The following is a 13,038-nucleotide window of genomic DNA, read 5'->3' as shown; positions in this document are numbered from 1 at the left end:
GTGTAACATGGTAGCGAGGAGTGAGAGAAACTTTGTTTGTTTATTTATTTATTTAAAATACTTTAGTCGTTATAAACCGAGGATGTTAACCTGAACAAAAAAAGCATGGAATATCACACGATGGGTGTGTATTAAAAAAATCTATGCTGCATGGTTTTATTTTCATATTACAGCATGGCCCAAAATGTATGATTCCCCTCAAACCATAGTGATTTGCTTGTTATTGCAATTTTGAATTTATTAATGAATGACACATTCAATGTTTAATTTGTTTCTGTTTACATTTAATGTTGCAGAATGTCTGTCATTCTCTCCAGCCACTCCTGTGTTTTATTCTGAGACAAAAAAAAAATTGTGGGATGTCGTGTGACTGAGAAACCAGAAAGCACAAAGTCCTCTGTCCTGAAGACTCTTCCATCTTGGGAAACTTACTGACTGATACCTGGGTCTCCTTCCATAAATGTTAAATAAATGTGTCGTAACGTCTTCACCACATTAGAAGATTATAGGTTTTTCCCCCCTCTTTCTTCCACCCATTTGTCATCCAGGGTAGTCACCTGCTAGTATCCACCCACTAGCCAGGTCTCTCTAACCATGTGAGTGAAGGCTCACATGTAAAGCCATCAAACTCCTCTTTTTCAATTGCAGCTCATGCTGTGTCACATGATAGCAAAACACACCTGGAGGACAGTGCTATGTGCTCTGTTCCCCACATGCATAAGCTCGCAGAAGATCCCAACCAGCTGTGATTTAATAGGGGACAGAGAGTATGCCCCTCATTATGCCTCTGGAATGGAATGTTCAATAAAAGACAGTGGGTTTGAGAGACAGGAGTCCAAATATACGGATTTCGGGGCATCACAGTGGCACAGCTCCGGGGTCCTGGATTCGATTTTAAGCTCGGGTTGCAAGTTTTCCTCCCCGTTGGACTGCGTTGGACTATTTATTTACTTACTTACTTACTGTGTGGACAGAAGAAGAAGAAACTTTTTATTTGTCACATGCACACTTCAAGCACAGTGAAATTCATCCTCTGCATTTAACCCATCTGAAGCAGTGAACACACACACGCGCGCGCACACACCCAGAGCAGTGGGCAGCCACACCAGAGCGCCCAGGGAGCAGTCAGAGGTCAGGTACCATGCTGAAGGGCACCTCAGCCCAAGGCCGCCCCACGTTAACCTAACTGCATGTCTTTGGATTGTGGGGGAAACCAGAGCACCCGGAGGAAACCCACGCAGACACGGGGAGAACATGCAAACTCCACACAGAAAGGCCCTCGCCGGCCGCTGGGTTCGAACCCAGAACCTTCTTGCTGTGAGGCAACCGTGCTAACCACTACACCACCGTGCCGCAGTTAATTTTGTTTGTACCTGCATGTGATTTTCATAACAAATTTGGGAAATTCTGTTCCCCAGAAGATAAGCAAACAAGTAGCTGAATTTAAAACAACCCTGACCAGGCAAGTCCTAAGAGAATACTGTAAATACGTCATGTAGTGCCACAGTCATGTTAGTGAACATTCATTTTATTTTGCCCTGCAAGCTTCGTATCTGACCATTTGTTTACTCCCACAAGGAAGTAAAAAAAAACTCATACTCTTATCCAGTGCTGGCACAAAATATGGAAATGCCTAGGAAAAGATCGATTTTGTATACTTAATCCGTGCAAATGACATCAGAATCTGCACTGAAGGCAACTGAAATACATTATGAAGATACAGAGACACCTTTTAACCACAATTTTATACTTTACCCATGAAAATACTAGCAGTTTTGGCCATCGTTGTGTGATAAACATCATAAAAATATTGGAAATAGTATCTCTTTTTGTTTAGTTTAGCCCCCAAAACCACCTTAATCACTCCTTGTTGGGCAATCCTACCATGATATGCTAATTATTCCACAGGTGAAAACCATTAACTAAATCATGTGGTCTCTACAAATAATTCATTAGAAAAAGTATTTATCCTCTGACTACAGCCAGGCAACAGGCAGAAATGGCATCAGAGAGAGAAACTACAGAAGAGCAGCGTATTAGGATGAAAGTTTTGCGGGAGGAGGGCCATTCATAATGAGCCATAGCAAAGAAACTGCATGTGACCCACAGTGCTGTCTGTAAATGCCTCAAGCATCACCAGAAGTCTGGGAACTTCAAGAACATTTCAGGCAGAGGAAGGAAGAAAAAGTTGACTAAAGCTGATATCCAGTACCTCAAGACTACATCCCTACGAGAGAGGAAGAAATCCAGCAAGGAACTGGCACAGGACTTCCAAGATGCTACAGGCAAGGATGTCTCCCCACACCTGGTTAGGAAGACGCTCTCAGCAGAAGGCCTCAAAGGTCATGTGTCGGTGCGCAAAACTTTTGTTGAGAGGTGGAAATAAGCAGAAGAGACTTACCTGGGCAAAAATTCACAGGAGTTGGACTTCTGAGCAGTGGAAAAGGGTCATGTTCTCAGATGAGAAGACATTTTGAATTATTTGGCAACGCTATGCAACAGTAAGTCAGGTGCAGAAAGGGAGGCAAACTGTATGTCTCCCACAGTAAAACATGGCAGAGGGGTCCTGCAAGTATGGGGAGCCATCACCTACAATGGAGTTGGTCATCTCTACAAAATAGATGGGACCCTCACTGCTGACAAGTACAGACAAATCCTTATCCATCATGCTGTGCCTTCTGGAAGAGCTCTCATTGGCAACAACTTTATCTTCCAGCAAGATAATGACCCAAAACACACAGCTGGGATGGTTAAACAGTATTTACAAAACAAAGAACAAGATGGCAGCTTGGCAATTCTTGATAGGCCAGCCCAAAGTCCTGACATGAATATAATTGAGCAAGTCTGGAACTACATGGAGCAAGAGAAGGTGAAAAGGGCTCCTTCAAACCTGCCACAGCTCTGGGAAGTGTTGCAAGACATATGGAGATCAATTCCACTTGATTTTATTCATAAACTTTATGATAGCATGCCTGATCGTGTCAGTGCACTTCAGTGTCAAGGGGTTCCATACCAAATATTGATAATATTTTAGAATGATTTACTCTGGTTACTTGTAACATTTGTTTGTTATGATGAAAATGTTTAGTTTATTAAGAGAACTTGAGAACAAAAGGTCAAATTGTGGTGTTTTGTCATTTTGGTAGGTGTTTCCATATTTTTTGCCAATACTGGTACTTTGTTGTGTCCTGTTTGATCCCAGTCCTGATGGACACCTCTAGTCTCAACCAGATGCTCAGTGAACCTTACTGGCAAGCTTTCTTAGGGTAATCTTTATACAGTACTAATGTACCATATATGGTCTTAGATATAGACACACAGATTGCACACACATTTGGGCCTCATTTCTTCCTGTTGTGTTTTCTCTACTCCTAGACTGTGAAGTTTGCAAATCCTTCTTCCTCAACAAATGCGAGGTTCATGGACCACCCCTCTTCATCCCCAATACTCCTGTTCCCATGGGAGTCCCTGACCGAGCCAGACAAACACTTCCTCCTGGGCTAGAAATCCAGAAGTCCAGTATTCCTGATGCAGGCCTGGGAGTGTTTAACAAGGGGGAGACTGTTCCAGTAGGTGCACACTTCGGCCCCTGCCAGGGAGAGCTGGTGAACCGAGAGGAAGCCAAGAACAGTGGAGACTCCTCGGTTGTGAGTTTGTCATAAATTTTATTATAAAGATTGTATATTTTTATGTAACAAAATATGATGACTAGATGAAGGTAGCTCCAATTAATATCAATTTCTTCTTGCAGATGATATGTGGAGTAGTGGTGTAAATCGCAAGTTTGAGCACAGTGCGGTCCGACATCGGTTCTTTTAGCCAGTGTGGTGGAACTTGCCTGTTAATAAAAATACTAGTAACACCTCAGTGCTCAAGTTGTCTGTGTCTATGCATCAGCCCTGTGATGACCTGGCGACTTGTCCAGGGTGTATCCCGCCTTTCGCCCGTAGTCAGCTGGGATAGGCTCCAGCTTGCCTGCGACCCTGTAGAACAGGATAAAGCGGCTAGAGATGATGAGATGAGACAGTATGTACCCGGTGTGCTGTGAGACAAAGTGAAGTGTGCTGTGGAATTTTGAGCAACCCCATGCATTTTCATGCAGGCTCATGAAATAATATTTTTTGAAAATACAACAATGACTGTACTTTTTCATTAAAAATGTTTGTAGGTAGTCACTTTTACTTTTTTTTTAATCTAAATGGCCTTTAATTCCATTTTGAAAATAAATTTGGCTCCAGGGAGGAGGATCATTATTGTAGCGACCAGAAAAGGCAGTCACTTTAGTTGTTGCCAGTTCCACGGAGCCTTGCCAGAGTGCAAAGGCTCATGGGGCTGTTAATGTTTAAGCTTGGAGAACATTATCAAATCAAATCAAGTTTATTTGTATAGCGCTTTTAACAATAAACATTGTTGCAAAGCAGCTTTACAGAATTTGAACGACTTAAAACATGAGCTAATTTTATCCCTAATCTATCCCCAATGAGCAAGCCTGTGGCGACGGTGGCAAGGAAAAACTCCCTCAGACGACATGAGGAAGAAACCTCGAGAGGAGCCAGACTCAAAAGGGAACCCATCCTCATTTGGGCAACAACAGACAGCCTGACTATAATATTAACAGTTTTAACAGTTATAACCCTCAACTGTCCTCATGGGGCCGTCCTTCACAGGAGCGGTGCGATAAAACTCTGACCAGACACAAGGCACCAGGATGGATCAAGCAGGTCCGAGGGGCAGAAGAGGCCAGCATCTCAATCCCAGGATCAACATGTAACTCAGAGGGACAGATTGGGGGGAGGGAGAGAGAGAAAGAAAACACAGGTTGTTAGGTATGCCCTAAAAATGACAAGTATTAAATCTGTGTGGTAGGCTCGCAGAGACGAGAGTCTTTACATCAGGCATAACACACAACAATGGCATGTTAATATGGTAAAAAATATATCATGACCTGCTCTGGCTGGATGCTTGATTGGGTGATGGGAGCACACTCCTCAGCAATGATGAGATGCAGATGGGACCCTTAGGGCTGGCCAAGACAATTCAGTTGCATTTCACCGGGTCTGGGACATGCGACAGAATGTCTGACGGCCGATTCCCTGCAGGCTACAATAGCCAGTCGAGGTCTCCACCCTCTCCACCAAAAGATTTCCTGATGACTCCATGTAACTCAGAGGGACAGATTTGGGGTGGGGGGGAGGGAAAGAAAACACAGGTTGTTAGGTATGCCCAATGTCACCTGAATAAGTAGGAGCAGTATACATATTGCACCGAGTACAAGCAGGGACTCCGGCAACTAACTATGACAGCATAACTAAAAGGAGAGAGCCAGAAGGTAACACAGGCATGAGGGAGCCCCGGGATATAAAGCAGCCAGCCACTACACCGTCAACAAACTCGAGTGAGCAAGCGAGTGGGGACTGACAGCATCCATACATCCCAGTTTACCAAAACACTCTATGTCTGAGGACCCTCCAGATCTACTCCTTTACCTCATAAACACCATTAACAAAAGGCTTGACTAAACAGATATGTTTTCAGCCTAGACTTAAATGCTGAGACTGTGTCTGATTCCCGAACATTACTTGGAAGGCTGTTCCATAACTGTGGGGCTTTGTAAGAAAAGGCTCTGCCCCCTGATGTAGCCTTCACTATACGAGGTACCAGCAGATAGCCTGCACCTTTTGATCTAAGTAGGCGTGGCGGGTCATAGAGGAGCAGAAGTTCACTCATACTGTGGTGCGAGACCATTTAGTGCTTTAAAGGTCAATAGTAGTATTTTATAATCAATACGAAATTTGATTGGGAGCCAATGCAGTGTGGATAAGACAGGCGTGATGTGGTCGTATTTTCTAGTTCTAGTAAGGACTCTTGCTGCTGCATTTTGAACTAACTGGAGCTTGTTTATGCACTTATTGGAACATCCAGACAGTAAGGCATTACAATAATCCAACCTGGAGGTAACGAAAGCATGGACTAGTTTTTCTGCATCATGCAATGACATTAAATTTCTTATCTTTGCAATATTTCTGAGATGAAAGAAAGCTATCCGGGTGATGTTATCAATGTGAGTTTCGAATGAAAGACTGGGGTCAATAATCACTCCGAGGTCTTTTACTGCTGCACGTGAAGAAACAGAAAGGCCATCCAGAGTCACTGTGTAATCAGAAAACTTACTTCTAGCTGTATGTGGTCCTAGTACAAGTACTTCAGTCTTGTCAGAGTTAAGCAGAAGGAAATTAATAAGCATCCAGTGTCTAATGTCCTTAACACATTCCTCAAGTCTATTAAGCTGGTGTCTCTCATCAGGTTTTGCAGAGACATACAACATTAGGGGCTAAATAGCAATGAGCCACCTTGACCAAGACTCCTGCAGTAATTGACCACCTCTGTCCAGTATTTCTGATGGGCATGTATCTTGTAGTAAAATAAAACAACATCTAGAACCATGTTATGTACAGAGCATAGGATGTCACATAAGTCAATCAGTCCCTATCCCAGTCCACCATCCCACCCTGCCTGAAGTCCTCTACCATCTTCCATTGCCAAAAAAAGACCATTAGCAGCCTGAATGACCACTCACCAGTGGCACTTGCTCCCGTCACCATGAAGCGCTTTGAGCAACTGGTTCAGACTTGCATCATCTCAAGTCCCCCACCCATGTTAGACACCAGTATACTTGTAGAGCTAATGGGTCTACAGAGGACGCCATAGCAGTAACTCTCCACACTGCCCTCACTCACCTTGAGCAGCAGGAGAGCTATGCTAGGCTGTTCTTTGTGGACTTTAGCTCAGCATTCAACACCATTCTCCCTCACAGACTGGTGTCCAACCTGACAGACCTGAGACTGTCTTAATCCATCTGCCTCTGGATAAAGGACTTCCTGTCTGATTGCCTCAGCAATGGCTCCCCACTCTTCACCCTCTAGTCAAGTCAAGTTTATTTGTATAGCACTTTTAACAATAGACATTGTCGCAAAGCAGCTTTACAGAATTTGAACGACTTAAAACATGAGCTAATTTTATCCCTAATCTATCCCCAATGAGCAAACCTGTGGCAACGGTGGCAAGGAAAAACTCCCTCAGACGACATGAGAGGATAGATTCCCTTTTGAGTCTGGTTCCTCTCAAGGTTTCTACCTTGAGAGGAACCAGACTCAAAAGGGAATCTATCCTCATTTGGGTGATAAGAGACAATGTGATTCTAACATGTTTAACATGAAATCAGTTTTGTTGATGTTCTAACTCTTCATTGATGGAAACTTGAGTGCAAAACTGTTCATGACAACTGCAGTCCTAAAGTTAGCAAGTCAGCTGTAGTCCTCAGCCATAAAAGCATTACTGTAAGAGTCCAGAGCATCTTCCAAGTGTGACTTTCAACTGTCCATATGGGGCCATCCTCCACAGGAGCGATGTGATGAGACTCCAACCAGATGTAGGGCATCAGAATGGATCAGGCAGGTCTGAGGAGCAGAAGAGGTCAGGATTGCCATGTAACTCAGAGGGACACATGGGGGGAGGGGGAGAGAAAGAGAGAAAACACAGGTTGTTGGGTATGCCCAATGTCACCTGATGAGTAGGAACAGTATACATTTTGCACTGAGTACAAGCAGGGACTCTGGCAACTAACTATGACAGCATAACTAAAAGGGGAGAGCGAGAAGGTAGCACAGGCATGAGGGAGCCCCGGGACATAAAGCAGCAGCCACTACAGGATCAACAAACTCGAGCGAGCAAGTGAGTGGGGGACTGACAGCATCCATACATCCCAGTTTACCAGAACACTCTGTCTGAGGACCCTCCAGATCTACTCCTTTCCCTCATAAACACTCTTAACAAAAGGCTTGGCTAAACAGATATGTGTTCAGCCTTGACTTAGGGCTGCACGATTATGGAAAAAATGATAATCGCGATTATCTTGATCAAAATTGTAATCGCGATTATTAATCACGATTATTCTTGATGTTAGGGAAATCACTTAAATTTTCTTTCACTATATTCAAACTAGGGGTGTGCGATCTGACGATATAAAATCGTTAAGAATAAGAACGAGTAGAAGATCGCAGACGATCTGCCAAAGTGGAGAAATCATATAGACCGCCTTGGCCAATGAGCGTAATAACTTTTTTTTTTTCCCCTTTGGGTACAATAACTTGACGTTCTATGCTGGTTCCCGCCGACGCGGCAGACGTAAGACGTCCTTAACCTGTAGAGGGACTGAAATCCGTGATCGCGGAAAACGGGCGGAAATTGCGGAATTATGCATCTGAAACGGAATTTGTCAGAAATGGAATCTACACATTCTAAGCTTGGGGAGGCTGGAGCCGCCGATGGGAAAACGAAACTAAAGCCGAGCACTGTGGCTCTTCGTCGGGCTGGAGCCCGGGATAGAAACGAAACCTAAGCGGAGCGCCGCGGGGCTCCACTTAGGTTTCGTTTCTATCCCGAGGTGGCGCGCCGTGCCCGCGCTGGTTCTTTGGGCAGAGTGCAGAGGTCTCTGGCTGTCAAGTTTGGGGAAGGCTTCTTTAAATATAAACTACATTTCGAGCACAAGAGGCTGGTGCTAGCAACATTCAAACAGCCACAATAAAGCTATGCAGAAGCCTCCCCACCACCAGTCTGGACCATTTTCAAAAAGCTATTTGGTGTTTTGATACTTAAATCATTTCAAAATAACCGAAGACTGTGTGTTATTCAACATTTCATATTTTACTTTCTTTTTTATATTCTAAGAATGCACTTTATCAGAGTGATGTTTACTTTATCAGAGTGATGTTTACTTAGTGTTGTTGTCTTCACAACCAATAGTGCACTTTATCAGTGTTATCAGTGTGTTTACAATGTTTGCACATGCAAAATTGCTACTATTAATTAAAATCTGTTCAGAAAGGTTTGTAGCCCCAAAATGCCTGTTTTTGTTTTTTTGTTTGTTTTTTTCGATGGAAGATCGTGATAAAAAATCGAAATCGAGATTTTATGTTAAAAAATCATGATATGACATTTTTGCCATATCGCCCACCCCTAATTCAAACAAACGATATGAACAGCTTTCAGTGCAGAATGAAATTTAAAAGAGAAATTCTGATTTCCAAATGACAAATAAATGAAATTTATCCAAGAAATTACCAAAGGATGAAGGAACTGAAAACTCAGTTGCAACAATTACATAGCATTATACTGAGGCCTACAAGTTTTTAGCTAGAAAGAGCAGCCTATCAACATGCTCTGACTTTAAACATGAGCGAAGGCAGGTCACAACATTGCCTCCAGTGCTAAATAGTCTGTTGTTCCGGCATAGCTTTTCTCTCTCACCTCAATCTGTTACCTACTCTCACGCCATTAGGGGGCGAACCGACGCATGTAAGGTTTCATTACTCCGCCTAAGGCTTGCTTGCTTATTTAGGCGGAGTAATGAAACCTTACATGCATCGGTTCGCCCCCTAATGGTTTGGCGGAGTACTGGTCAAAAAGTGCTTGATCATATGCAGCAGAGCTCGGATTTTAAATGGAAATAAATCGCGATTTTAATTTAATCGTGGCAGCCAAAATCGCGATTTTCGATTAAATTCGATTAATTGTGCAGCCCTACCTTGACTTCAACATGGACTGTTTCTGATTCCTGAACACTACTTGGAAGGCTGTTCCATAACTGTGGAGCTTTGTAAGAAAAGGCTCTGCCCCCTGATGTAGCCTTCACTATACAAGGTACCAGCAGATAGCCTGCACCTTTTGATCTAAGTCGGCGTGGTGGGTCACAGAGGAGCAGAAGTTCACTCAGGTACTGTGGCGCGAGACCATTCAGTGCTTTCAAGGTCAAGAATAGTATTTTACAATCATTCACTCAGGTACTGTGGCGCGAGACCATTCAGTGCTTTCAAGGTCAAGAATAGTATTTTACAATCATTCACTCAGGTACTGTGGCGCGAGACCATTCAGTGCTTTCAAGGTCAAGAATAGTATTTTACAATCAATGTGAAATTTGATTGGGAGCCAATGCAGTGTGGATAAGACAGGGGTGATGGGGTCATATTTTCTAGCTCTAGTAAGGACTCTTGCTGCTGCATTTTGAACTAACTGGAGCTTGTTTATGCACTTATTGGAACATCCAGACAGTAAAGGCCTCTGCATGCTCTTGCGACAAGGCTTTCACAGATAGCTTTTCACAGACAGTTGTAATTTATCGTTGAGCGGGGAGTAATAGGCGTGCGCGATGTTATTCACCGCCACAACGCAAGGGGTCGCGAAGTCGCGAAATCGCTAGGAGTAGTTGGTGGGTGTGGTTAGTGGAGTGTTTATCCTCCGGTTACTTATAATGACTAGAACTGGAGTCGTATAGATGTACGTACTTCCTCACTTCCTCGATCAACCGCTCTTCGTGCTGCTCCATCTTCGCTTGTGTTTTTAAAAATGGCGGTAGTGAAAACAAACCAAACCGGGAAAGAAGGGAAGCAGAAGTGCGTGTACAGCGGATGTAGAGTGGACCAATCAGAGCCCTCTTGTCTGCGACGCTGTCTGCGACGCTGTCTGCGACGCTGTCTGCGAGGCTTCTGCGGTGGTCACAATTTTTGGGAGGTGCGAGCAGAGCGTCTGCGAAGGTGGGGGGGCTACGCAGACACCATCTGCGAGGACTGGGTTGTCAGCATAAATTGGCCTTCAGGCATTACAATAATCCAACCTGGAGGTAACAAAAGCATGAACTAATTTTTCTGCATCGTGTAGTGACATTGAATTTCTTATCTTAGAAATATTTTTGAGATGAAAGAAAGCTAACCGGGTAATGTTATTGATGTGAGTTTCGAATGAAAGTCCGGGGTCAATAATCACTCCGAGGTCTTTTACTGCTGCACGTGAAGAAACAGAAAGGCCATCCAGAGTTACTGTGGAATCAGAAAACTTACTTCTAGCTGCATGTGGTCCGAGTACAAGTACTTCAGTCTTGTCAAGAGTTAAGCAGAAGGAAGTTAATAAGCATCCAGTGTCTAATGTCCTTCACACATTCCTCAATTCTATTAAGCTGGTGTCTCTCATCTGGTTTTGCAGAAACATACAACTATGTGTCATCAGCATAACAGTGGAAACTAATATCATGTTTATGAATAATAATCACCCAGAGGTAATATATATATATATATATATATATATATATATATATATATATATATATATATCAGGGCTTTACATTAACTTTTTTGCTCACCGGCCACTGTGGCTAGTGGTTTTCTTGAGTCACTAGCCATTCAGCCTTTTCACTAGCCACAATTTTGTTGCCAGGAAATCACCATGATACGTTAAAGTTCGGAAGATCTAGATTTAATTATGAATGGCAGCGTATAATGTATCTGTACAGTAGCACTCAAGTATTCAGTGCTGTTAAGGTAGCTCCCTCTATGAAAACATGGAACCAATTCAGACAAAAATATAAGCAGAGTATTCTGTTTATTGAACTCAAATTCAAGCCCCTTACAATATGAAATATCGTATATGAAAAATAACAATCAGTACAATTGAACTGATTCTAATATTAAAAGTCCAATTCAAAACATTTATCATTGAAAAACATTTGATGTTTTGATATGCAGGTATTATGTGTATTATTATGTATTATCTATTAAGTGTGTGTGTGTGTGAGAGAACATGTGTAGAGAGAGATATTAAATGTCCTCATTACATTCATCATCAGATGAGTCTGAATGGTCCATGAAAAATGGTCTTCGTGACCTGAGGCTTCCAGCAGGTCATAAATTGATAGCTGGGGCGGGATCAACTTCTTTACAATCATGTGAACGTTTCTAAACGGCAGCTCCATCCTCTCCAGCTCAGCCGACTTCATGACAGCCAGGGACTGAAAGCAATGCTGCCCTGTAGTGAACCAGCCGTCTTCGCCGGTTTTGATCTTATAGTACCGATGTGTGCATTTGACTTTTCGTGGTCCTTTATAGTTTCGAGTTTAAAATTACTGGTGCCTGTCTTTGCCAGACATTCTACAGTCTTCGCAGTACATGGTATTTTTGGTTTTGCTATGAACGAGCCAATCTGGGCGGCATGGTGGTGTAGTGGTTAGCGCTGTTGCCTCACAGCAAGAAGGTCCGGGTTCGAGCCCCGTGGCCGACGAGGGTCTTTCTGTGCGGAGTTTGCATGTTCTCCCCGTGTCCGTGTGGGTTTCCTCCGGGTGCTCCGGTTTCCCCCACAGTCCAAAGACATGCAGGTTAGGTTAACTGGTGACTCTAAATTGACCGTAGGTATGAATGTGAGTGTGAATGGTTGTCTGTGTCTATGTGTCAGCCCTGTGATGACCTGGTGACTTGTCCAGGGTGTACCCTGCCTTTCGCCTGTAGTCAGCTGGGATAGGCTCCAGCTTGCCTGCGACCTTGTAGAACAGGATAAAGTGGCTAGAGATAATGAGATGAGATCTCTTTTGTGTGGTGTGTAATTCACCCCTCTCATTTAAATATGGCGAACATTTTTCGGCGCGCGCTTTGCGCATCACGGACCTCGGTGATTTTACAATGCTGCTCCGGCCCTGCTCATTTCTGCCCCTTTTTTCCTGAGCAGCAGGGTTTGAAACTCCAGCTATATGCTGCCACACAGTGCGCTTGTCAGTTGTCAGCAACTTTGTTGCTTTGTTCATTAACCGCAGGTTACCGTATCATTTGATTTTATCTGAGACGTTAACGAATGTTGTAAACAATTCTAACATGTTGTCAGAATGTTTACGCAGGTGCTCATGGGAATTGTAGGCGTGTAATATTACATTGCAATGTGTTTATTATATCAGATGCCTTCAGAGAAAACTACAATTAAAATATATTGTCATACCACAGAATGAACCACCCGCCAAAGTGGCTAGTGAGACTAAAGTTTTTACCCGCATTTGGTGGGTGCTAATGTAAAGCCCTGAGATATAAAAAATGCAGTATGTCTAGAAAAATCACCATTTACATCAGCATACTGATAGCGATCAGTTAAATAAGAGCTGAGCCAGGAGAGGGCCGTTCCCTTAACTCCCACAACATTTTCTAGTCTATCCAGAAGAATGGAATGATC

The 13,038-nt window shown here is 43.3% G+C and overlaps 1 pseudogene; it reads left to right on the top strand.

The window, feature by feature from the left end:
- LOC132865850 (zinc finger protein 585A-like) overlaps positions 1 to 13,038 on the top strand; it is a 55,184-nt pseudogene that overhangs the window by 21,484 nt on the left and 20,662 nt on the right.

The sequence above is a fragment of the Neoarius graeffei genome, chromosome 18 (assembly GCF_027579695.1).
Source record: "Neoarius graeffei isolate fNeoGra1 chromosome 18, fNeoGra1.pri, whole genome shotgun sequence".
Classification (NCBI taxonomy): domain Eukaryota; kingdom Metazoa; phylum Chordata; class Actinopteri; order Siluriformes; family Ariidae; genus Neoarius; species Neoarius graeffei.
The sequence above is the reverse complement of the archived record's forward strand: the minus strand, read 5'-3'. Positions and strand labels throughout refer to the sequence as shown.